Source organism: Rattus rattus, chromosome 10 (assembly GCF_011064425.1).
Source record: "Rattus rattus isolate New Zealand chromosome 10, Rrattus_CSIRO_v1, whole genome shotgun sequence".
Lineage (NCBI taxonomy): Eukaryota > Metazoa > Chordata > Mammalia > Rodentia > Muridae > Rattus > Rattus rattus.
In genome coordinates this window covers 49,627,597-49,654,977 of record NC_046163.1, presented here as the reverse complement: position 1 = coordinate 49,654,977, position 27,381 = coordinate 49,627,597, and the positions used below count along the sequence as shown (strand labels likewise).

At 44.5% G+C, this 27,381-nt stretch overlaps 1 protein-coding gene and 1 pseudogene across 2 annotated transcripts in view; one reads left to right on the top strand and one right to left on the bottom strand.

Moving 5' to 3' along the window:
* LOC116911004 (carboxyl-terminal PDZ ligand of neuronal nitric oxide synthase protein-like) overlaps positions 1–27,381 on the top strand; it is a 286,728-nt gene that overhangs the window by 139,684 nt on the left and 119,663 nt on the right. The window lies entirely within an intron of this gene.
* LOC116911006 lies at positions 14,190–14,542 on the bottom strand (annotated as a pseudogene).

Sequence of the window (27,381 nt, the reverse complement as noted above, 5' to 3'; positions counted from 1 at the left end):
CTAGAGATCAGGGTCTCACTTTAGTCCAGGTCACTTGAAATCACCCTCACTCATTTCTTATCTATGAATCTTGGTCTCCCAAAGGGTCAGAGTACTGTCACTAATACAAAGGAACCTTGAGCACTCACAGAAGAGCCTGCCACACCTCTGCCTCTCTCACCCTCTGCTTGGGCTTCTGCTCCATTCTCGTGGCTTCCTGGACCACAACAGGAGAACCAGTCCTCCGTGCCTCTAAGGACTTCATTTATTTTCCACAATCTCAGTATCCTGCCTGAGAACTAGGCAGACCAGTGCCTATGGTGCCTATGGTGCCTATGGTGCCTCTCCCTGAAGATGGTTTGCAGACTCGATGTCCCAGAGTGTTTTCTACTCACCATGAATTAAAGAAGTAACCTTCCTTTCCCAGAGGCCACCAAGTGCCACCATGTGTTTCTAAGCAGCTAACACTGTCTCCTATTCTGGTTCCTCTGCTCTAGATCCAAAGAATCCAAATTACAGATGGGAATTTGCAAACCTCTGAGGTTTTATTCACTTAAGAGGGTGGGGGCTTAAAAACCAGGTGTTATAGAGGTTTATAGAGCCTTCTCCATCTTTGTCACCATTGAGTACTTCCCAGAATAGGACAGGCCCAGGGAGGGGGGACCCTTTCCAGCCATCAAGCATTAATGGTACAGACTATGTTTTTGTCAAATGATTTAAACTAATTGATTAAATGTATTTTTTTCTGTTTGGAAATAAGGCATATTTTAGGGGAAGTGGGAGAAATTGAAACCAAATAAAGATATTTTTGCTTCTATCAGCCATTCAGTTAAGAACTGTTTCTTGATACCTGTTCTAGTGACAGACCCCGGGGTGCTAAGTACCAAGGCAAGCATCCCTTCAGGAAGTGCGACAGTGGTTAGAAGTGCAAGGGGGGTGTAGTAAAGTGGGTAAAGGAAATCAGGACATACCAGAAGGACCTAACAAGGCCATAACTAACTTTAAAAACACCGGTTTTTCAAGATATAGATTGTTCATCCCTAACACACAGCTTTGGAATTCTCCTAAATCTGAAACACAAAACCCAGGAAATTCAGAGACTTTTGATTTAGATCATGTGGATTTTGGGTGTGGATTTGGGATGTTTAGCTGGTAAAGTCTATGCAAACCACCCTAAATCTGAAAAACTTGCTAATGGAAACACTTCTGGTTCTAGGTGAGCATTCGGATCTGTTCAGCTTCTATTTACTTTCCCCTGTGAACTGCTCAGTCGCTCTCCTGGCTCTGGGCAGTTTTTCTTTCTAAGCTCTGTAGCTAGTTAGGGAAGGAGTGATAAATGCCCCCATTAGCACTCTGTGTCTTCCTAAGCTAGTGCTGCCCTGGGGAGCTCTTACCTTCTCCCCTCTTTAATCCCCTTCGATGACAGGCCATCATGCTCTTCAGGCTTCTCTCTCCAGTGTACTTCATATGCCTCAGGGTGTTGTTGTTGTTTGTTTTTTGTGTTTTGTTTTGTTTTTTAATTTTCAAAGAGCAGTTTGACAGGAAGGGCAGGAGAGAATATCTAGACCCTCGTGTTGCCTGAAATCATGTTATCTGTTTCCTTTTTGGTTGTGCAAGATCAAGAAGAAAAGTATCCTGGACAATAATAATGAATACATGTTTAGGAAAAAACTACATATATAATATATGTGTATATATTATATATACATGTATGTATGTATGTATGTATAGCACACATATATGCTATGATGTACCACCCAGAGCTTCAACATTCAGAATCATCAGTTAACACATCACAGAGTATATATACTTAACATCATAAAGAGAAATTTTAGTCTCCCTGCTGATGCCTATTATCTAATATACATATATATATGTGTGTGTGTCACACTATAAAATGTATCCATAGCTTTAAGCATGCAAACTTTTTGTATTTAAAATGTCCATATTAACCTTTCTTGGTAGAATTCCTCTGTGTGTGTGTGTGTGTGTGTGTGTGTGTGTGTGTGTGTGTGTGTTTGTTGTTTGTTTGCTTGAGACAGGGTTTCTTTGTGCAGACCTGGCTAACTTGGAATTCACTCTCTAGACCAGGTTGTCCTTGGACTCAGAGACCTGCTTGTCTCTGCTGGGATTAAAGGCATATGCCACTCGAATCATCTTTCTTCTTATCTGAACACACAAAGACGATTTTTAAAAAGCACTCAGAAATGATTTAAACATCAAGTGGGTTTAAGGCCACAGATGGTGAGGGTGAGTTGTGGCCAGCTCTAGAAAATGGTTCCGGTGTACCTTGAATGTAGCAAGAGACACAGAAGCCAGACCCATGCCTGGGACTGGGGTTGGAATTATGTAGCCTGGAACCTGGTCATTCATGGTCAGATCTGATGATAGGGAGGAATCCTGTGACCCAGGGGTGAAGCAGAGACAACTGTAAAAAGTCAGACCTAGAACTGTGGAGCACACCGTTAAGTATTCAGTGAATTCCTGTTTATATTCCAGTTGATCCTAAATGTCTACTTCAGAGCCTTGTTCAGAGCTCGGTATTCAGAGTTGCAAGGCCCTGCATAACATTAGCTGCTAGGGAGGGACAGATGAGGGGAAAAAACTCTCGGCAGGATGAGTTTTTAAACAAAAGTCCTGGTGCACTCAAGGAAACTGGCTGCTGTATGGAAGACCCCTCAGAGAAAAGCGAAAGCCGAGAAAGGGAAGCGATGACTCACTCTGAACAAACAAATCTAGAAAATGCACGCATTAGGAATATCAGAGAGACGGGAGGAACATTTACTAAATGACGACAGGAGGTTATTGAGTGAGGTAGATCGTTATGAAGGACTTAGTTCCCACTGGGAAGATGGCAGATCAGAAAACAGACAGGGGGCGGCAGAGAGCAAGGACTGGGAAGTTAAACAAAAACAAAACCAAAAAACCCCCAGTCTGGACTCACAGCTCTGCTGGGAAGAACACTCGCTACTCTTGCAGAGGACCCAGGTTCTGTTCCAGCATCCGCATGGCAGCTCACGACCACAAGTTCCAGGGGATCTGATGCTCTCCTCTGGCCTCCGTGGGTGCCTGTGCATGCCTGGTGCACATGAATACATTTAGGCATGTGAGAGAATACATCAAACAAAATAAATCTTCTAAGAGAGAAAAAGCATAATTACAGATGAGTCTCTGACATTTTATTATGAATGGTTTCTTAGATTTCCCCTGAGTCAGTTAGCCTCTTCCACGTGGAGCACTAGGAAGGGACATCTATCTGTCACCTCTGTCTAGAGCAGGCTGTGGCAGTGTTACTGAGGAAAGGCCCTAGAGGGCAGGACAATCAAGTGACCCCCTTTCCCCACCAGGTAATTCCCAGTGGCTGTGTAAAGACTTTTAAATAAGCGGTCGGAGCTCTTGCTTGCGTCAGAACAGAGGCAGTGTGAGTTGTATTTCGTAGTCCAGGGCTTGCTCAGGCGGAGAGACTCTGGGAAAATCTCTGAGCTTTCAGTTAGGATGCACAGAAGGTTCTGTCTTGGGAATAAGGACAGCCCGGAAATAACGTTTCCCTCAGCCAGATCTAGTAGGCTTCTGGTCAGCTGAAGGACATGGAGATTGTTTCTATGATCCCACCTGTCTAAAGCAAACAGAAGTCTTCCCTGCAGGCGTATGGCATCACTTAGACCCTCACAGTGATGCTGCTTACCGGTGGTCCTAGGCAATGCTTGTTAGATAGCAAACACTGTTGGGTGTTTGAGAAGGTAAAACCAAACACAAAACTGAGAGGAAAAAGAAACAAACCCCATAAACCGCAGTCTTCCACGTGGATTTTAACATAATTGTGATTAAGAAGCTCATAGAGGACAGAATTTGGGGCAGGGAACTGGAATCTATGAAAAGAAATAGCAGGGAAATTCTAAAACAAAAAATTTTCCCGGGAGTGGCGACATTTTAATCCTTTCTTTACTAAAGGTGGGTGTGGGAGTGCGGGCTGGGATCCTGGCTGGTGAAATAGTGCCGCTTGTTTGTTTGAGATTGTCTTTAGGGGTGTGCAGCTGGCCTGTGACTCAGGAAGGAAGCAGGGCGAGCATGGGAACAGGGAACCAGGCTCGGGCTGTGCACACATACAGGTTGTGTGCACACACTGCATCTGGAATTGCTGAGTGACAGCCCAGAGAAGCCCTGGTTAGTAAGTCTTTAGAAAGGTGCCCGGAGCAGGGAGAGGGAATCCTGGAATGAGAAAGAGTATTCCATTAAAAAAAAAATTGTTTTCTTCGTAAATTTTCCTGTGGTTAATTAGGATATCCAGAGTAGTATTTTCTGCTTTAAGTTAATTTATTTTAAAAAGTATTATTTTTCATAAGTGTGTATCTTGTATAGCCACCCCTAATACTCTTTCCTGTTGACCCTTGTACCTCCTGCTGCCCCTGCCCCCCTGCCGTTAGCCCCCATTCTGCTTTTATGTCTGTATTGGAGAGGGAAACACACACATTCTTTTCTTTCATTACTTTCTCTTGATCCTCCATAGACTGCTTCTTTTCCCTAAAAATCAAATAGTAAACTCTAGATTCTGCATTTGGGAGAAAACATGATATTTGACTATTTGAGTTTTTTTTTTTTTTTTTTTTTTTTTTTTTCCCGGAGCTGGGGACTGAACCCAGGGCCTTGCGCTTGCTAGGCAAGCGCTCTACCACTGAGCCAAATTCCCAACCCCTGACTATTTGAGTTTTAACTTCATATAATAATGATGTCCAGTTCCATTCATTTTTCTGGGAAGTAGCATAATTTCTTTCTTCTGTATTCCCCCAACCCCCTCTCTCCTGCTTTATCTATGTACCTGTTGATGGACATCTAGGCTGGTCTGTCCCTTGGCAGTTGCCAGTGGTACTGTGGGCTTTTCTGTCCTGTTGTGGCTAGACTGTCTCAGTGGTGTACTGACTTAGAGTCCTTCAGGACTAGACCCAGGAGCGCTGCAACTGGGTCATAGGGTGGTTCTGTTTTAGGTTTTTGAGGAATCACCATACTGATTCCCAATAATGGCTGTACGGCTCCATAATCCTTTTCCCCTGGATCCTCACCATCGTTCACCCTGTCTTCAGTTGATGATACTCTTCTGCCTGGGGTGAGACAGGATTTCTGTGTAGTTTTAATTACATTGACTTTTTGTATTTAAACTTTGAAACAAGATCTTACTAGTAGACCAGGCTGGCCTAGAATTTACAGCGACCCCCTGGCTCTGTTTGCAAAGGGATAAGAGTAAAGGGGTACAACATCACCCTATCTTCTGCCATGCATGTATTAGCCATCTATAGACCTTCCCTTGAGAACTATCCACTCAGTTGATTCACCTTGTTTGCTTGTTGGGCTATTTCCTCTTTTGGATTTATCATTTGTAACTAAATATTCCAGGTATTAATCTACTGTCTGATTTCTATTTGGCTAAGATTTTCTCTCATCCTGAGCCTTGTCCTTGCTTTGCAGAAGCTTTTTGCTTCCCTGACATTCCACTGGCCAGTTCTTCCTTACCATTATTTCTCTTTCAGAATGTCTGTTTCCTGTGTCCTTGCCTTTGCCCATGGCTCAAAGGATTTCCCTTATATTTTCCTTTAGCTGTTCCAAGGTTTCAGGTCTTTGATCCACTTTTTAATTGATGTCTTTGCTGAAGTTTCCCTCCTCTGGGTGTCGGTCTCCAGCTTCCTCACAACCACAACCGTTTGTTAAGAAGCTTGGCAGCTTGGTTAGTTAACATCAGGTGATGGTGGATGGCCTCAGTGTGGGCTAGCCCCATACTGCACTGCTGTGCCTGTCTGCTCGGGGACAGGGCTCTCTATCTGCTTCCTGTGGCTTCTACAGCACAATTAGGAAGCAGATCCTGTGATCCCTTCAGCTTTGCTCTTTCCACACTCAGTCAATTGCTTTGATTTCCTGGAGTCTTTTGTGTTTTCATATGAATTTCATGTGAATTGTGTGAAGAATAGCTTTGGAATTTTGATAGGAATTGCATTGAATCTATCCATTGCACTCCTAAGCCCACCACTCCACAAACATTAGTTTTTTCCGTCTCAGCTTTGGGGATCTTTCCCTACTCTACACCAGTGGTCCCAACCTTCTTAAATCTGCTGCCCTTTAATACAGTGCTACATGTGGTGGTGACCCCCAACCAGAAAATAATTCCGTTGCAACTTCATAGCTGTAACTTTGCTCCTATTATGAACTATAATGTAAATATCTGACATGCAGAATATCTGATATTTGACCTCAAAGGAGTCAAGACCCACAGGTTGAGAACTGCTGTTCTAGAGACTTCTTCAAGGTCTTCAGTGATTTAAAGTTGTCACTACAGAAGTCCTTTCTCCTCCTTTTAAAAACATGAAGTAACATTTTTTCCCTTTGTCCAAAAGTTTGTCATTGGTGTATAATAAAACTGTTGATTTATGTATGTTTCTTTTGTACCGTACTGCTTTGCTGAAAGTGTTTATTAAATCTGTGGGGTTTCTGATGAAGTCTTTAAAAATCTTTTATAGGATTATGGTGTTTGAATAGAAATAATTTGACTTTATTTTTCTATTTCCATTACTATTATGTTTTTCTTTTGCCTTACTAGCCAGCACGTCAAACATTATACTGAAGAAAAAAAAAAGTATCATTCCTGATTTGGGAGGAATGCTCAGGTTTTCCTGCATTGTGCATAATGTCAGGTGTGGGTTTGTCATGTGAGGAGATGTGTCCCTCTGCTCCACGTTCCTTTGGGGCTTTTACTGTGAAGGGAGGTGTGATGACTGTACGATTCCTGTCTTGGAGTCTGGAACTTACACTCACTATTTCATTTATGAGTTTGTTTATTTTGAACTATCCTGCCTCAAGTATGGAACTAACTTGATCCTGGCATATGGTCTTTTTTATGTGTTGAATCGTTTGCATTTTATCGGGAATTTTTATTCTTATGTTACGTAGGGAATTTCATCTGTCATGTGTCTTGTGTTATTAACTGGTTGTGGTATCAGGGTGGTTTTTCGATGGTTTATCGTTTTGTGTTTTACTTTCTACTGATTATGATTTGCAGCGTTTATTTGTCTGTTAGGTCATGTGTGTGTTACCCTAGGTCTCTGTTTTTTCCCATCTTCCCACACAGAGAGCATCACCCTCCCATCAGAAGAGCTAACGTGAACGCCATTGGAAGGAGTAGCAGGGACCTCAGCTCTCCTTTGACTCATTAATTTGACTCCATAAAGCATGTCTGAATGTAAACAAATCCCAGGGTGGTAGGTGTGCCATGGCAAACACATAGTTACTGTAGGGACATTAACATTGGGGAGGACAAAGTGAGAGTCATTGAGAGGAAAGAAGAGCTACATTGTAACTCTTAGCAATTTAATTCTCCACATTGCTAACTGTATCCAATGGAGTTCAGACTGTAACCATACTTTTCTTTTTTTCTTGGTAGGGTCTTGTTGTGTAGCTCAGGCAGCTTGGTATGGATTAGCCCAGGCTAATCTGGATCTTGTAATGCTCCTGCCTCAACCTGCTGAGTGTTGTATTACACATGTTCACATATATTGTTTGAAGGAAATTTTAATATAAATATTAACTAGTAGTGATAATGATCCCCTGAGAAGGGTTAAAGAGAGCTATAAAATGACTGTATGTGTGTATGTATGTATGTATGTATGTATGTATGTATGTATGTATGTATTAGGTATGTATTAGGCATGTTCCCAAAAGACCTATGCATCAGAAGTTTGGTCACCAGCCTGTGACACTTTGGGGACATGATGGAACTTTTAGAAGTTGAATCCTGAAGCACAGCAAGTCCGAAGTGGCATGTCCTCCAAAAGGCTAGTGTACATACACCATATTCCTAGCACTGGGTAGGCAGAGCTTGGTGGATTCCTGGACTCACTGGTCAGCAACCGCAGTCAAGTCCAGATCAATGATACTGACTCAAACCAAAACCAAACAAATGTGAGTGGTGCCTGAAGTTGTGTTCTGACCTCTATAGGAATGCCCTTATGTGTGTGGGGCACGCATACACACCAAGTGTGTTCTGCTTGCATTAAATGGCAGAATACGGAATGGCAGATAGTAGAACTTCAATATTTGAATGACAGAAAACTTCAAGCAGACATGTTGTGAAGAGTAAAATGGGAATATGCCAACGCATCAACGGGGAGCCCTTTGCTGGGCTCGCATATTCTAAAGGTTTTCCCTGACGAGACCACAGTGAAATCCACATGAAGTCCCTGCTCATAGGTCAGAGCTGTTATTTGTGACTCCAAGTAGAAGAGTTTCTTCGGGGGTCTGAGTTCTTGGGCCTCCACTGTTTTTCGGAGGAAAAGGTTTTAAGGCGTAATGCTGTTGCTGTTCTGAGCATAAAGCAATGAGCAGGGCCCTGGAGGTAGCGGGAAGCCTCGCCTCTGGCATTGTGGGTAAAAAATGGCTGCCTGTTCAGCTGCAGCCCAAAGTTGCTTGGCGATGGCTGGCTTGGAATGCTTGGCTTTGTTCGTTTCTTTTCTTCCTCGGGGATCAGGGGCTTAAAGGGCTGTTATTAGAACTGATTTATTTCGCCTTTTTTATATAGAGCATTTTATCCTCTCTTTCATAAAAAGTAAAGATGCTCTTATGTTTTCCTTGGGGAAGCTGAAGATGGGGATGTTGTGATCTTTGATGGGGTATGTGGTGGTGGGAGGCTCTGCGCACAGCTGCAAGAGAGCTTGCTCGTGTTGGCACAGTTTCTCTTGCGCTTTGATTCTGTACCTCGTCCTCTTGCTAGTTTGTCCCAGGAAGGCTGAAAGAACATGAAGCCAATACTGAATCTGAGTGTACTTTTTTTAAAAAAGGTCTCTGTTTTAAGTGCTCATCCTGAATTAAATCCTATGGTTATTGTAATAACCCACCGTGTATAGTTACTTCCCCTTATTACGTATGGGGTGAACTAATGCACAGAAGTTTGATAACGTAATAAAATGCACAGAAGTTTGATAACTTACTAAAGATCACACAGCCTGTAGGAGGGTGACACGCGATTACAGTGTTCAATCTGTCTCCAAAGTCCGTGCCCTTAAGAACTAAGCTGCTCATCAGGTATTACTTGCCTGCCTGCGTCACGGTGGCTTCCTGTCTGCTGTCAGAAAGTTGTGAGGCTGAACAGCACGTGGTCCCTACCTTCAGTGTGTGTGAAGTCTTTTGGGAAAGACCACATGTAAATGGGCCAGAACCCAAACAGTGTGACAAAGCTACATAGTGTCTGACAAGCATGCTTTGCTCACACAGTAGGAGGCATGGGCAACGAACCTTGAAAATTTTGTATCTTTCAGTAGATGAAGATGAGGAAACACTGTAGGCAGGGGAACAACATCCAGAACTGGGGAAATGCTAGGTCCAGAGACCTAGCCATGAGTTGGCCCTGCGAACAAGGTGGAGTAAAAGGAGCTTGAATGGAAAGCCATAATGTACTTACATTGCAGGAAGAAAATATTGAGTGTCTGTGCTGAGACAGTAGGAAAAGTCTTGGTTTTGATGTGTAGCCCAGGCTGGCCTCAAACCTGTAATCCTCTTGCTTCAGACAATCAAGTCTTTAGATTACAGGTCTTTGGCTCCATGTCGGGCTCAAATCCAACATTTTGTTTTTTTGGATCTGAGTGTGGCCCCATGAAAGCTGCGTTCCAAGAGGTCTTTTTAATAGAACTTTTGTCCTGTGAAGTTAGCAAGATCATTCTGGCATCTTCTCTAAGTGGCCCAAGGCATCCGATTTCTAAATCCCTTCCAAATGAGGCCCGTCTGTTCCTCTCTCTGAATCTTGTATCGTTTTATGCCCCAGCCTTTGTAAGTCTGCCTCCTTTAAGGGGCCTGCCCTGCTCTCCATTCCAGTCCATTCCAGTCCAGTCCCAAAGATTCCCTCCCGTCATGGGAAGAATGGACACTGCCCCCACACGGGTCCAGTCCAGACACCTCAGGGCCTGTTTCAGAGCTCTGCAGAAGCCTATAGCTTCAGCCCTCACTCCTGTGCTTAACCACAGTGCATGTTGAATTTGTAGCCGTTGATACTTCTGGGTCCCATAAGCTGCATTTTGCCAGTAGCACCGAGGCAGAGCTCCACTCTGATTGCTGCAGCCCATCTTTGCCTTGCTGTGTGAAGTCCATCCCGGCCCCAGTGTGTCTCTTATAACATTCTCATCCCATTCATTTAGATTCTGGTGACACTTCCTAAGGGTTCCTTCTGGGAGCCCTTACTGCCTATAGGAGGAGATGTAGTACATAGAAGAACTTTATTTATTTATTATTGTTAAACTTTGACTTAAAACATTATTTTTTGTCAGCTGTTAGAATGTTTAGTTCTTGGTGCCCTGCTTCTGAGACGTCTCGTTATAGAAAGGTTGACTCAGCGATCCTGAGTTTGGACTTAATCATTGCCACACAACAGCCTCTCTGTCAAGATTTTATTGGACCATGTAACAGTTAACATAACTTGCTGGGATGGTGCTTAAGGCTTTCCCATATTCTCCCTGGGCTCCAGGCTGGGAGTTTTGCAGCACAAGCTCCCGTGGCCCATCTACCACATTCTCCCTGGCTTCTGAATCTTCGTCTTTCCCCACCATTGCATGTACCTGTATAGGGGCTGCTAGGACTTTTCGTCAAGGCTGAACTGTCAAAGGCTCTCTGGTTTGTGTTCCAAGCTCTTTGGAGTGTGGGCAACAGTGCAGAAACATGCCCCATAGGGAGATCAAAGCTTCGATGGCAGACGGATGCACTCATTGCTTTGCTTAATTAAAATCAGGCTTGTGTGCCTGCCAGTGTGATTAGAGACAAAGGGTAGTTATCCACACACACAGGGCAATGGCGAGCCATTCCTGGCATTCCACCTTGTGGTCCACATGGGCTGGTATGCAGGGAGCGCTTGCCTGCCTCACCCACTGATGATGTGCGCAATATTCACGTGCATAGCCCCTGCAAACACTTAGAAATATATGTTTATGTTGAGCCATGATGATGTACCTGTCCTGTTTGCTGAGTGAGTCATAGAATTCCAGAACCTGAGAGCTGGAAGGCACTTAGAGTCACCACGCCCCATCCCTTTGAGATGAGAAACTAAGGCTACAGATGCTCTGTGAGAGTTGGTGAGGAGTGGGGCCAGTTTTCATATCACTTCTCCTGTCCCAGACAGAGTCCTGTTTCGAATGTTAAATACAAGTCAATTATTTAGATTCTCATCCATCAACTCCACAGGTGTTTATTAATCAGCCACTGTCAAAGAACGGCTTTGCTTTTGTTGCTGATCTCCCCTTTATGGGTTCCTTTAGATATTGAAACTTTATATCAGGCCAATCCAATTTTATTCTCTCTGTGCCTGTAATCCCCAGGTTTCTAGTGCCAGCCAATAGTTCTGAATACCTGCTATGTTCCAGGCCCTGGGTGGACATTTTCCTTGGTTGCCAGTTCAAAAGTGTATTATGTAGACTCCGTGTAAATGCTTGCCTCAAAAAGGTGTCTTATAGAACCCTTATCCTTTATCTAATGCTAAGGGAAATGTCAGGCGGCGTATCTCTCACAGCTCACCACTCTGGGTTTTGCAGTCAAAGGGCATAGCTTGAGAAGGTGCCCAAGGATATCCAGAGAGTCACTGGTAGAAGTTTTCCATTCCGATGTGCTTGATACAATGGCAAATACCTGTATGTTCCCTTGGCAGTGTTTGGGGAGGCAGAGCTGGTTACCTGTAGTTCTGTTTCATCTTTTTATTGTGTCTTCTAATCTTTGCTTTCCTTTATAGAATTACCTTCTCTTTAAAAAATTCTCTGTCTCTGTTTCTCTCTGTCTCTCTGTCCCTGTGTCTCTCTGTCTCTCTGTCTCTCTCTCTCTCCTCCCTCTCTCCCTCCTCCCTCCTCCCTCCCTCCCTCCCTCTCTCTAGAGTCTTGGGAGAGCATGGAAAGTTGGAGGACACCAACTTTTTATGTAGGTCCCAGGAATGGAACTCAGGTTACGTGGTTGCTCAGCCATTTTCTAGCCCCCTACCTTAGAGGGTCTTTCACTTTCTCTCTGGCCCAGGCTGGCCTTGTATTGTAATCCTTTTGCCTCAGCTTTCCAATTGCTGGGATTATCGGCTGCCATATTTACTTCTTTGCTTTCTAGAAAAGAAAATTGCCCAGCCATTGGGGGTGGAAGGATGTTGTTTCTCCCTTCTGCTTGTTTCCTTTGTTCAGAAGTGCAATCCATATAAAATGGGACCCGTAACTCAAGACCAGTCTGTAACTTGGGCTTTTCCACCTGTCTCCCAGTTCCTGAATGATGACTTGGAGGCCATTTTTATTTATTTAAAAATGTCTAGGCTGAACACTTTGGCTTGCTCCCCGACTAGCTCGTAACTTATATTTACCTGTTTATGCTATTCTATGTCTGCTGTATGGCTGATCGCCTCTCCTCAGTTTCCCACATCTGACTTCCTCTGAGTCTGTTTGGGGAATCTTTTCCCATGCCTGAATCTATCCCAGAGTTCCTCTCTCCTTGCCAGAAGTCCCACCTTCTAAACCTGGCTCAGCTTATTGGCCATAGCATTTTTATTGACAGGTAATGCATCCACACAGTACATAAGAGATGATCCCTACAGCAGTCTACTCCCACAGAAAAGCCTCATCTCTCCTGTACCCAAGTTGAGCTCTCGCTGACTTGTTTTTACCCTTCGAGGTCAGAAGAACTTCATCTAGGGGGAATTGCTACTTTCTCAAGGGTCAAGATGATTTCATCGTGATGGTAGCTTGTCCATCAGTCCTGGAGAATTCCAGCCCTCACAGGAGTTCATCTTGGAGTCTGGAAAGAGTGGTGGTGTAGACATGTTTGCTCCCCACACATTGCTGAGGCCAGTCCGGCTTTGCCTTAGAGGACCCTCACATCTCTCCTTGCGGCAGGAGAGGCAAGCATTTTCAAGAGCTTCAGGCTGAAAGCCAACATCCCTCAGCTTAGATTGATGCTGGGATTTTAATTGGGTAAATTCTCATTAGAGTTTAAGGCTGGGGATTGTGCTGGGGCGTGTTATGTCTTGCAGCATTGCCATCCAATAGCAGCACTCTCATTAAACTGTTTGGCTGTAAAATTGGAGTTTGGAAAGGTGGTGCAGCTTCTAGGGTTAGAGGTTAGAAGGTTCATGTTTGGTATCCAGTCCTCTGCTAGTCAGTTACTCCTTCTCAGGATAATGGGTGGCCATTTTCTCCCACTGCTTTCCTGTTTGCATAGGCTTATGCACTGAGGCATGATGGATCCCCTTTAAACTCAGGGACTAGTTTGGTGAGGGTGCTGGTTGTGTTAGTATTAGTCAGTCTTTCCAGGCTAACTTTCTAAAGTGAGATTTGTTTAGCTCCTAGTTCTGGAGGAGCCCTTCTCTGCTGCACTGCATCATGGCAGACAACATGGCAAGAGCCTCTACAGCATGTAGCAGGCGACCAAACTGCCAATCAGAAAGCCAGAGCAACTAGATGGAAACTGGTGTGGGCTTTGTGATAACCCTTTTGCAAGAACTAACTACCAAAGGGGTAACTCTATAGCCTTACAGGGGCTCCAGTGACTCAATGATCTCCCATTGGGCTTCACATCTTAATGGTTCCATCGAATCCTACCAACACTACCCTGGGGACTGAGTCTCTAACACATGTGCTTTGGAGGCTCAGAAAGAACCAGCGCCATAGTTCTGTTCCGTCCAGATCTTTGCACTCTGGCAATTCTGGATTAACTTTATTAGCAGTGCCTGAAGTGAACATGGAAGACTGTCAGTTGGCTGAGAAGCCTGAAAATGAGGTCTAAAGAATGAAAGTATCTTTGAGTCTTTTATAACCGAAAGGAATCTGGAGTGGACATGGACCATCCATTTCCTACCCGAAAGGGAGACTTCGCAAATGAGATTGCTGCTTGACTCTTTCGAAAATCTTAATTTAAGTGCCCTCTAAAAACTATTTTTGTTGCTGTTATTTTTGGTCTTTATTAGAAATAGAAGTCCTTCGTAGAGAACATAAAAGGGATGCGAGTCGTTTGCAGTCTCTTTGTCTACCTGTCTCTAGGGGTGAAATAAGAATGTCGGGGTGCACAGCTGTGGTATGGAGTCAGGCACATAGCCAGGTTGGGGTAGAGTAGCTTAGTGGTAGAACCATAGGTATAGTGGGCTAAGCATAAAAGTAGATCACATTTCCCTATGTAAGCTATTGGTTTTGATGACTATTGGTTTTGTTTGTTTGTTTGTCTGTTTGTTTTTTACTGTCCATATAATTAATGTTTATTGAGAGAAACTACTCCTTAGCCTACATATTCATGTTTCATAGTTCAGGAACACAGGTCAGCAATGAACTTCTATGGAGCACAATCCAAAGAATTCTTTGCATTCTGAAATCACTTCGCACTCTGAAAGATACCAGCTTTCCTCATCTCTTCAAAATCTGTCATGGAATCAGAATTCCTGTAGAAATCTGCATAAGCCTTCTTTTGTGGTTCAGCTGTGCCAGACTTATAGGCACTAGCAAGTCCTAGGGCCACAACGACTGCTCCAACAATGAACCCACAGATGCTTGGCCAGAAGACCGTGCATCTGTGGTTTCGGCAACAGCGCACTGGAAATGGTAGCCAATGTCCTCTACACCAACGTTCTTCCTGGCTCTCCACGACTATTGTTTTTAATGAAGGTGTCACCTACAGTGTACTGCAGTGTAGCAGTCTAATAGCTTTGCTTAGCTATGTTGTGCTTAGAGCACTGGTTCTCAGCCTTCCTAATGCCGTGACCCTTTAATATAGTTTGTCATATTGTGGTGACCCCCAACCACAAAATTATTTTGTTGCTATTTCATAAGTGTGATTTTGCCACTGTTATAAAAAGAGAGAATGTAAATATCTGTGTTTTCTGATGGTCTTTGGCAACCCCTGTGAAAGGGTCGTTTGACCACCCCAAGGGGTCGCCATCCACAGGTTGAGAACCACTGGTCTAGAGTGTGGGATTGAGTGGCAGCACAGAGAGAAGAGGAAGGAGGAGCTATGGGAGCTAGGGATGATTGTCTCCTCCTTTGGGGGAGGTAGGCTCATGCCAGGATGTGCGATAAGAAAAGGAATGTAGGATAGATTTCACTCCTGACTGACTGAATTAAACTTTCCCCAGTGCCTTTGGGCAGGCCAGAGTCCATGGTGCCTTATTCATCAGCCCGGCAGGGAACAGAGCCTACAGTAGAGGGTGGGAATGGAGGTCGAGCCGGACAAGAGGTCTGAAGGTCTAAGAGAGGTAGAGAGGACCATCTTCTAAAGTGACCTCCATTTCACTTTGTCTCCATTCCTTGTGTGGGCCTGCAGAATGCTTAATAATGTCGCATGCTGCTGCTGGTGCTCATTATGTTCCACAGAAGACTTTCTGTCTCCCTTTTGAGCTTAGTGCATACTAAGACCCAAGTGGGAGTTCCAATCCCTGTTTGTATCAGTTAAGTTTGCTATTGTAATTGAATAATTATTATATTCACGAAGGACTTGTGAGTGAGCACAGTAGCAAACCTTCACAGGTCACTCTGTGTGTGCACTAGTCTCTCTTCTAGAAGCTTCATGTGTCCTCTTTTATATCTGCTGCATTGACAAAACCAAGTTGAGTGTTTGGAACACAACTGGTAAAAGTGAGTTGCCGCAAAAAGAAGTTGCCAATTGGTTCATGAATTAGGAATGAAGAAAATAACCATAAAAGCTGGAAGGAAACAAAAAACCACGGAAGAGCCTGTACTCGGATTACTTATTAGCAAATGCCCTTTAGCTCTTAATTCGCTTGAAAGGATGCAAGAGGCAGGGCCAACATGCTACTGTGCGAGGGGTATTGTGGAAAGCTATTCCATGGACCTCTGCCTACAGGGAAGACCACACTAAACCAGCATGCAGTGAATAGATGTACGTTCATGCTTTCTAGTAATGCTTAAGGTCTGCACATATTATTTTCAATTGCTCTAACATCTGTTTTGATTAATGGGCCAGCTTTGGTTGGGCATGATTATATTGATGAAAAGTCTTTTACAAGAAGCAAATCACTGAGGCCAAATCAGGTATGAGTGGCCCCTGTAGTGTGACCTGTGGAGACCCATCTCAGGAAGCGTCTATGGAGTAACCACGTGATTGACAGATCACACTCTCTTAGTACCAGTCTCCTTTGCTCCCCAGCTACTGGGTTGGATTAGCTTTTAACATGTCAAATAATCTTAGAATTCAGTGGACTGTGCCAGCCAATGGTTTAGGGTCCTATTTTGAGCATAATAAAAATTCACATATAATAATTCCACCCTTTGGTCACTGCTCACTAAAGGAATTTGTTTTTCTGATGATCTGATCCCCTGAAAACAGTAAAGGTAAGCGTGTACGTGTGTTCACATACACTTATACAGGTTCTATTCAACGAAGCAAGTCTTTAGTACATGTGCAATGTGGTTGAGTCATAAGAGCCAAGAAAATTCATGTGCTCATTAACTTCAGATGACCAAGAAATGTCCCTGATGGGGTAGTGGAGGCCATAGTGAAGGGTGAGAACAACAGGGGAGGATCCCAGTAGAAAAAGCAGACCCAGAGGAGGGGTGACTTCTGGAGGAATTCTGCAACTCAAAGATAATAATAACTTGGAGAGTTATTTGCTTTCACATTATATTCATTTGTATCTGATTTGTTTGTCCTCTAAATAAGTCCAGGAATTAAGAAGGCCTCTGTATTGTAGCTGACACTTGAGGGCATGTATGTAGAGCTAAGGTGAATCGCCAAGTTATAGAGAGCCAGAGCTCCAAGCCCACATTCTGGTGCCCCTCCAGACAGTGTTGCATCTTGTTACCATGTTCACACTATGTACACACACACACACACACACACACACACCCCTGCCTAGACACACTAATTGAAACCCATGCCTTTAGCAGTACGGGTGAGTCTTCTGACTACTTGAGTGTCATTGCTTAGCAGGCTACATCTTCTTCCCATTTCCCAAATTCAGGGCCACACTGATTTACGTGTGTGGTCAGGTCTCCTTCCCAAATCAGCATGTAGTCAGTAGATGTTCACATATATGTTGAGACACAGTGCCTACCTTGAGTAGCCGGGATTCCCATCTTTTAAGCCTGTAAGCAGGGCCTAGGAGCGCTAAGGAGGTAGGAAGAATCTCAGGAGTTCAAAGTCACCTTTGGCTATGTAGTGATCTTGAAACCAGCCTGGGCTACTTCGGGTCTCCCCACCCTCGTGGTTCATCAGCAGATTTGGTTCACAAGGGCAAAGGGAGCAGAGAAGTTGAACAGGGGGTGCAGAACCCTGTGAGTATGTACAATGAACATTCACACTGGGACCTCTCACCAGTAGGCAGATCAACTTTACTTAGGGTCATTGAAGGCTTATAAAGTTTTGAGGAACTGAGGGTAGGGACATCCAGGATGGACAGAGGTCATTGGCTGGGGGCTTAGGCACCTGGAACGCCTCATTAGCATGGGGAAGCATTTCAGGAATCTCAGGTGCTGGCTGAACTGGTTTTGTCAGGAGAAAGGAAATTGATCTTATAAACTGAGGTTCTGTGACATTCTTTACTAGAGGCAAGTGTAAGGGCTTAGAATACCTCCGACAAGGTCAGGGAAGAAAAAACTCTGAAAACAAGGGGAGTCCTCCATTATTCACTGAACCCCAGAAGGCTGTCTAGTCAATGGTAGACTTCGACCTTAATTGGCAGTTTTTCCACAGACTACATGAGAGCCTGTCTCAAAACAAGCAAACGAACACACACACACACACACTCACACACACACACACACACACACACACACACACACACACACCAGACAGATAAACAACAGAAATAAACCAAATCAAGCAAAACCACAAAGTCCCTTTGTTTGATGTCTAGTATTCATGAAGCTCTGCTAGACTTCAGAGATATGTATGGTAATGAGCAAATTTCCCAACCTCAAGTGGATGAGAACTTTTAAATCAGTGAAAACAAGCCAGTGGGAATTTTTTTTTTAAAGTGTCTTCTGACATCTCATCCAAGATAAAGCCTCCCACTGCTCCCCGTAAATCTGGGCTGACCTTAGTGACTTGCTTAAGGCCCACAAAACACAGCGGAATAGGTGGTTTCTGAGGCAATCTCTCATGGCCAGGCTGCTACTGCTCACTCTGAGGGATACTAGCTGCTAAGACACTTATTGGCCAGATCCAGACATGCTGGGAGACCGTGTGCCGGCATGTTGGCGGCAGCTCCAGCTGGGTTTTCAGTTGACAGCCAGCATCATCGGCTAGTTCACTAGCTCCTGAGTGAGACATCCTGGACACCCAGCCGAGTGGAGTCTTCAAAGGGCACAGCCTTAGCCAGCAGCATACTGTGACTGTGTGACAACCCCAAGTCCGAGCTGCCCAGCCAAGCCTCTCCTCATTCCCAGGCCATAGGTGTGAGCAAAGTGAAAATGGAGCTTAGATTCTAGATGCCATGAGCTGTGTAGAAATTATAGTCAAGAAACTGGTGTCTCAAAAGAAGTAAAAATGGCGTGGATAGAGCTCAGGAGTAGAGCACTTGCATAGCCTAGTGTGCCTGAGACCTTCGGAACTACTGTCATTAACGCATACAGGGGGTACGTACATGGACACACACACACACACACACACACACACACACACACACACACACCATCTCAGCTCTGATTTGAAGAGAGTAGCAACTTCATGAGACTCAGTAGAGAAATGTCTTAAATTTTGAGAGAATTGCTTGCATCTCTGGTGGAGCTGTGAGCTCTGAGCACACCTCCCCACTTTCTTTGGGAAAAGCAGAAAAGGAGAATTCTCTAGGGGAGAGGAATTGATATTTCGAGCTGTTCTAGGCTCAACATCTCCCAGCCCCTTTGTGCTACTGCACATCCACCCAAGCACGCATTGGACAAAGCGGAAACCAGATGAAACAGGAAGTTTCTGGAGCCTACTCCACTCATCGAGAAAGTCAGTAGTGAAGTTTGTCCTTGATTTGGCTTGACATCTCAGTGGTTAATTTTGCCAAAGTCTTCTTTGGTTTTGTTTCAGGAGGGTCCCGTGTAGGTGACTGTGCCAAGCAAAGGGCTAAGGGAAAAAGAGTGAGTAGTCCACTGTTAGAGGAGAGAAGCCATCTTCTCTGAGAAGCACGTGACAGGGGAGCATGAGGGGCGATGGGAATGGACTCCCGTGGCAGGAACACGTCTGCCCAGAGACCACAGTATTCACTTCTGGAGCCCTTATCTCGACGTTGTCTTTGATTTCTCAGAAGCATGCTGATGGGAGCCTTCCTTTTCCTCCACAGGAGAGAAACAGGGAAGAGAGAAGCCAGTGGCTGACGAGTGCAGTAGCCTCATCTTGTTGGGTGGAGGCTGGAAAATGGTGTGGTTTCCTTTCAGACCCATCTGCCCCAAAGAGCAAAATCTCTCATCCTCACCAAGCACTGGCCTTCTCCTCCTCTTACTCTGCCAACCCAGGCAGAGGTCATTCGCTTCCACAGGAGTAGCCATCCTGGGGCAACTGAGAGGATCCCTTCTGAGAGGCAAGGCATTCCTGGTGCCTTTTTTTTTTTTTTTTTTCGGAGCTGGGGATCGAACCCAGGGCCTTGCGCTTCCTAGGTAAGCGCTCTACCACTGAGCTAAATCCCCAGCCCCCCTGGTGCCTATTTTTAATAGGTGTTTCTAATTTTCAGTTCTTTTTTAAATGAATGATCTTACTTGTCTGTGTTGGCGGGCTGCTCCTCTTTGCAGGGACCCACAGGGGCCATTTCCCACCTCATTAAACCTGTAAAACAGCTGTTCCAGGGACTGGTGAAGGATCGCTCTCCTCTCAAAGAGGGCATGAGTGGAAGAAACTTGAGTAAGATTCAAGGCTCACATTGAAGCCTGTTCTTCGACTGAGGACCGTCCCAGCATCCTGCCATGAGGCAGCAATCTTCCACTGAGAACTCTGCCTGGCTTCTCAAAGACACCACGTCACCGGCACGCTCTCACTTTCCCATTCGGGAGAGCTCTGTGCGGCCTGGAAGGGTTTGCACCCGCTCGGCTGGGACAGTCAAGTGTGCTCCTGAGCTTGTGTTTTCCGTGTAGAATGGAGGACAGAGGAAAGCATGGTTGGTGGCCTTCTCAGGCACCTGGAGCCATCTCAGTCTCAGACATTCTCAGAGCTATTGAACATTTTGTGAAACCCCTTCAGCATGCAACTTAAGGACACCCTCGTGACTGCTCTAAGAACTCCTTGTGCTTTTGAATAAACAGTCACGGGACTGTGCATCTTTGCTACTGGAAGAGAATTTACAGATGACTTAAGCTGGCTCCCTGTGATCTACAGGGGAAGAACTGTGTTCTGTTCATTGCAAGGTCACATGAGAAGACTATACCTGCCCATTGCTTTACTTAATATGGCACTTAGATTGTAGTTCTCCTCTGCTTTGATGGGGCAGAAGGTAAAGGTGGGATGAGGGAAGAGAGGTGACCGGTAGGATGCTTATGTTTTAATATGAGGTAGGCAATTGCTGCAGACGTTTGTCTTAAGGACTCGTCTCTAAGATACATAAGATTCTTAGAATGCAGTAAGAAAATGATTTAGAAAGTAGACAAAGGATTAGTGAGATAGTTCAGTCAATAAAATGCCTACTGTGCAAACAGGAAGACTTGAGCTGGACCCCCAACACCAGGGTGAAATATTGGCTGTGGTAGCACAGTGTTGTAATCCCAGTGAGGGGGAGATGAAGACGAGAGAATCTCTGGGGATTACACACCATCTAACGTAGCCTGATTGGTGAGCACCAGGTCCCAGAGACAGATGGTGTCTCAAAAAAAATGAAGTGAACAGTCTTTGAGGGCCAGCACTCAAGGTTGACTCTGGCCTCCATACAGTACACACACAGGCATGTATTTTCCCCATACACAGGAACATAAACAAACACACAGAAGGCACATACATACCTGCACAAAGAATGATCTTTTGAGGCAGATGAGTGGTTTGAAAAGGCACTTCACCAGACAAGATACACAGGTGACCAGTCAGCACTAGCAATGGTGCCCAGTTAATCCTAAGAAAAATGAAAATGAATGAGGTACTACATGCAACTCTAGGATGCCTAATGATTAACAACCTGGCCATCTCAGGTGCGGATGAGCATGTTAGGGAGGTGGGGCTTTCACACCCTGTGATGGAAATGCAGGGCGAAATGGCTACTTTGACAGACAATTTAATAGTCTTTTAAATGTTAAACATTCACTTACGTAAGATCCAGCCATTACCTGAGAGACAGGAAAGCACATTTCCATGCAGAGATTCAGATGTGGATGTTCATGGCCCCGTTAACAATATCGGACCAGGATGGAACTAAGCAACTGCCTTCTGACAGTTCCTTGAAATCCCACCAATAGTCAGAGCTGGCAGAGAAATGGGTCAGACTGGGAGCATTTGTTTGGGCCAAAATACCAGCTTGATTTGGGGGTGTGTCAGAATGTCATGAAAATCAATATTTTCTTTGGTAGTAGAATTGGCAGTCCCTTTTAACTCAGTCTCCTTGTGGGGCTGTCTACTGATGACAGATAATGCTGGACCAAGGTTTGTTCTTTCTGAAAACAAAAGTTTTAAAAGAATACATGCCAGTCTAACCACTTGCTCCTTTTAATTACACCAGTATTAAAATAAACATTTAGGAAGAAGAATGCCGTTAGTCATTATTGATCTCTCCTGAAGGCATCAGGCCAGATGATCTTGTGACTAGAATTCCTTCTAAAAGAGAAAGCAGTATTGCAGGGGAGGATGGAGTGGCTGTGTCCCATCTATGATATGACTAGACATTTTGTGATGCATGCAGATCAGAGTCCTTTCAGAATCCACCTTTTAGCTCCTAGAAGATGGAGATACAGGAAATAAGACATGATGCGGTCTTGTCTCCAGAAACCTTTACAGTGCTGCAGAGAAAAGGACTGCACAGGACAGTCTGGAACGATGAAGACCACGGTGCAGTGGGTGAATAGATGTCACTAGAAGAGGGCAGTAGCAGAATCCTTGAGAATGGGTGAGATTTGGTCTGGAAACACTTGAACTTGTTTTTCCCTCCAGATGTCTTAGCATGGCTTTTGTGTAGAACTACTAGGAAAATTATCACTCTTCCTGCCCCAGAGTTTGTGGTATAGTTAAGGAGAGATGAGACCCGTATGACGTTGTATGTTGATTACAGTGGCGTGTGTTGTAAGTGTGATCATTCTGCAGTGAGGGTCCTTTTTAGAAGGAATTCTAGCCACAGTGCAGACACCTGAACCACAGTGCTTGCCTACACACTTACGGAAACGCAAAACCCACACACAGCCACTTGGCAATCCCTGAAAATGTTAAACGTACACTTTCCATATGATCCGACCTTTCCACTGCTAGGGATTTACTCAAGAAATATTAAGTCATGTATTTATGCCAAGACCCACACATGAGTATTTATGGCAGTTATATCTGGCCTGGACTCTCAAGCTACTTGCCTCCGTGACAGGTCACATCACTCACTGGAGCTCTTGAGCTTAGATTTCAGAACTCTTGTGAGAAGTCCAGTCTGAGTGCAGGTTCCGTCCTAGCTCTTCCTTTCTACGCTGTGTTAGGGGACGTCTCGGCAGGAAAGAGCATGGCCAGTCTGTCCTTCCAGGAGCGGGAGATTTACCTTCATGGAAGACAGAAGCTGTTGAAAGGAATGGCACTCGCTGTAAGGCAAAATTATGGGACTGAGAGCTTTTCCAATCTCTAGAAGTCCTCTTCTGGGAATCCTACTTAAAGCTGAATTAGAAAATAAATATCATCTCCCTGGGAGCAAGGACTTTAGCCCCTTTGACGGGAGCTCCTTCTGTTACTATCCCTCAGCATATCTCTCTCTCTCTCTCTCTCTCTCTCTCTCTCTCTCTCTCTCTCTCTCTCAAAGATTTATTTATTTATTATAGATAAGTACACTGTAGCTGTCTTCAGACACACCAGAAGAGGGCATCAGATCTCATTACATGTGGTTGATGGGAATTGAACTCAGGACCTATGGAAGAGCAGCCAGTGCTCTTAATCACTGAGCCATCTTCCCAGTCTCTTTAATGGTATGGGTGGGGTCCTGCTGTCTACCTGGTGGTTATCAAAAGGAAATGCAAGCTAGGCCTAGAACTCCTGGTGCTTTGAGTTGTCCTGGTCCCTGCCTTCCTAGCATTTAGAATTAGTCAATGTCACCAACGCCATGTTTGGAAAGGTACTGGATCTCCCCCACTGCTTTCTTCCACTATCCTTTCAATCTGATCCTTTGAAGACAGACTCTTCTGATCTGAGAGGATCCCAACAATACCCCGCAGTGTTGCATGGGAGAATAACATAAACAAGGAACCAGAGGGACTGTGCTGTGTTTTCTTTTCTCTACTCCATCCACTGGCACCTGAATGCTTGCTTTGTCTGACTCCTGGAGCACCCAGCATTGAGGACTAATTTTGGAGCAGACCTGGAGTGCCACAGGTCCCTCCCGATAGCTCTATGAATGCAGGCGCCACAAGAGGAATTTCAAAGTTGAAATTATCATCATCAAAGAGGAGAAAAATCTCAAAAGAAGTTCATTTTGGGGTATGGTGTGTGTGTGTGTGTGTGTGTGTGTGTGTGTGTGTGTGTGTGTGTGTGTGTGCATGCATGTATGTGTTCACACACATGTGGGTTGTGTTGGTTGTGTTCATGGCTGTGTGCACTGAGTGTGTAGGTGTGAGTACCCCTATATGATCATATAAAAGCCAGCATGATGTTAGGTATGTATTTTCCTCTATTGCTCTTCTTCTAATTGCCTTGAGACGAGGTCTTTCACTGAACCAGAGCTTGCTATGTCGGCTAGGTCATCTGACCCTCAGGCTCTTGAGGTCCAGCTGTCTCTCTGCCCCTTAAAGTTAGGGTTACAGGCATTGTGGCCGTGTGGCTTCTTATATTGGAACTGGCAGTTCACACTCAGGTCTGCATTTTTGCACAGCATGCACCATTGCCCACTGAGTCATCTCCTCAGCCCTGGAAGGGCTTTATTTCAGACATGGGTAGCAGCAGTAGAGTTCCTATTTTGTCCCTATGCTCCAGAGCTTCCACAGCTTTCATTTTCTCACAGGCCTGTCAGATGCATCCTCTTTCCTCACCCAGAGAATCCTCTTCCCAAGCCATTACTCCAAAGCACCTACACATGATGCACTGTGTAGAGTTGCTATCTACAAATATTTATTATGTACACTTGTTGCCAGTACATGTCACCAATACATAGGTTTGGTGCCTAGGCTACACATGACCTAGTAGTACTGATAAAAAAGGCTATGAACAAATAATCCATATTCTTCCCTACAATTTTAATATCATAGTAATTGGTTGGGTACCACATATTTTTCAAACGGAAACCCTATGTTCCCATATTCACACCTGATAACAATCATAGACACAGAGAGACAGACAGATAAACAGATACACACACGTACACACGCGCACACGCGCACACGCGCACACACACATGCATGCACATACACATATTCTGTAAAATTTGAAAAGGATTTCAAAAGCTAGAACTTTAACAATAGTATTGTTGGGTAGTAACAAAAATCATGGGGCTGGGGATTTAGCTCAGTGGTAGAGCGCTTACTTAGGAAGCGCAAGGCCCTGGGTTCGGTCCCCAGCTCCGAAAAAAAGAACAAAAAAAAAAAAAAAATCATAGGGACTTCTCAAAGTGCTCCTCTTTTACTAGAAACAAGTTTTTAATAGGGAAGGAATTATGCAAAACAGCTTACGTCAGTTTCCCTATAACTCTGATTTGATATGGGTTATGGTATTGGCCATATGTGCTTGAGTCTCATGCTCTAGTGCTTTTGCTAGAGGGACTTGTTGACAGGGCCAACAGATGAGTGGTGGTCATTCTCATGTGCCACTTTATTCACCCCAACTCTACCAACACAAATAACAACAAAACATCAACACTCCTATCTAATTCATTTGCTTTGGACATTAGACATTTTGTTAGTGACGCCCTTGAAGTCTTTGGGGACCTATCTCAATATGTTCCTTTCATCCTGACTTAAATCCAACACTTCTTGTTTCCTTCTCCATCAAAACACAGTGCCCTCCTTTCCCTTACTGTCAGGGGGTGATGGACAATAAATGGTAGCAAGAGTTTCTATGGTAACAACATCTGACTCATCTCCTTGGAAACCTGCATAAAGGCCTTCCATCTCCAGACCAGCTCAGTGCAACTTGGAAGGGCTTTGTTTCCTTGAATGGATCAGCATGGGGGAGCAAGCTTTCTCGGGCTTTGGCCACTACCATTTCCTTTGGCTCCTGATGTGCATGGCATTTTAGATATAGAGTAGGATTCAACCAGAAGTGGGGGATGGAGCAACCCGGAGTGCTTTTCTTGAATTTGCTTATGGTCAGAATGCACTTTCTCTGGTCCAGGACCAGAGTCCCTGCTGATTTAGCCAACAGACATCTCACTCTTTTGGATGCTCATGTGACTCAACCCAGTCTCCCACAGTGACCATCTCTGGATAAGAATAAAGAATATTTTATCTGAACACAGATGAGCCGGACATTTTGGCATGGTCATGAAGAGAATCCTGAATTCGGGCACTGTGGGGCAGCTTGTCAGAGTCCTTTTCCTTATAGAGTCCTTCCAGTGAACAGTTTGTTCCTTGAATGGAAGCAGAATGGTTTCCAGCAGCTAAGAGGATTATTCCTCACCATCCACACCAAACAAGGACCATCAACATTTCCACTGTGTCTTACATTATGCAGATCATTTCCTCATGCATGAGTTCATCTGCTCAACTGTTCCACACATTTTAATTTGAAACCACCGTCCCTTGGAATTTGGGATTTAGTAGTGAGAGGGAAACTGGGCCTGGGTTCTATGCTAAATGAAGGTAGGGATAAGGAAGGTGAATGATGATTAAATACTACAGATGCATATGAACATTTGACCTAGATTTGCTCTCTAGGAAAAGGGACTGTGGTAGTCATATGTACAATGTCCCCACGGTGTAAGTACCTCCCTTAAAGTAAAGGACTAGGAGTAGTCAGCAAGACCTTTTATATATGAAGCAAAGGTGTACACAAACTGTTGACAGCCATGGGATGTGACCCCTGGGACTTTTGGAGTTAAAGACCTATCTGTGACCACATGCTGATTCTCACAGAATGGATGGCCTTGAGTCTGTCTGAAAAATAATCAGCCATAATCAATAATCAGCCACTGTATCAAAGAAACAGTGATTTCCATCTTGGAGAGACAATGTGGGCTGCTGTGGAGGCTCAAAATAGGTGGAGAAGAAAAAGAACAGAATTACCGGATTCTGCATCTGGGCAAGTCAGATAGTTTGTTCTTCTCATATGGACAGTGTACAATGGGATTACCTTCTTAATGCTCTGCTAAGTCCGTGTGTGTGTGTGTGTGTGTGTGTGTGTGTGTGTGTGTGTGTGTGTGTGTGTACATGTGTGTATGTGTGCGTGTGTGTGTGTGTGTGTGTGTGTGTGTGTGTGTGTGGGGGTGTGTGTTTGTGTGTGTGTGTGTGTGTGAAAAACTTGGTCAAAGTAGGTCCTTGTGTCTAAAGATTGACTCCCTATTAAATGTACTCTCAGTAATTGGGAAGCTAGTTTGCTCTGTAACAGCAGGCCTGAGCACTAGAATTTCCCACAAATTGCTTGGTATAATGCTGCTGGTTGTATATTCAGGGGGAGAGATGTATTACCACTTACCCTGTTCTCCCAGGAGGCTCCTGGGTATGAATTGGGCAGCTAGAAGGCAATTAGAGAGGACCAGGGGCAAGTCTGTGTCAAGCAATGGGGCTGTTAATGGGAGAGATAGAGCTTGGAAAACTCGGGCTCCAAAGGAGGAGCTGACCAGTGGACTGTACTGCCACCCTGCTGGGTATGATGGGAAATATGAAGCCTTATGAGCACGTGGGAGTCTTTAGTATTATAGGAAGACTGGATTAGTAAGCAAATATAAGGAAAGGATTCGAGGATTTAGTCTCTCGATTACAAACCATACTATTTTATGATATGCTATCTAATTCTTTGAACACTGACAGTTTTGCTGTAAGTATAGGTCCCTATAAACTGGAAAGAACATCACCTTTTACCAACACACTTTGTGGTGTACATGGACTTTTGCAGATAAAGGGGCTGAGGCTTAGTGGGCAATACTAGCATCCCAGGGCTCTCACGGTAGATGCCTGAGATGCCTTTTGCTGGTCTGCATCCTATAATGCTGTCAGAGGGACTTCCTCAAAGGGCCCTTTAAAAAGCTGTCAGAGCTGAAAGAATAGTGCAGACTGTACCCAGCTCCTTTGGGGCTGTGGGGTCAGGATGGTTAATTGCCATTTGTCAGGCAAATCAAAAGTCCTTGAGGAACGTCTTATTTCTAGATGGATTCTGGACGTCCTGGTTAGATTTAAGTGTCAATTTAAC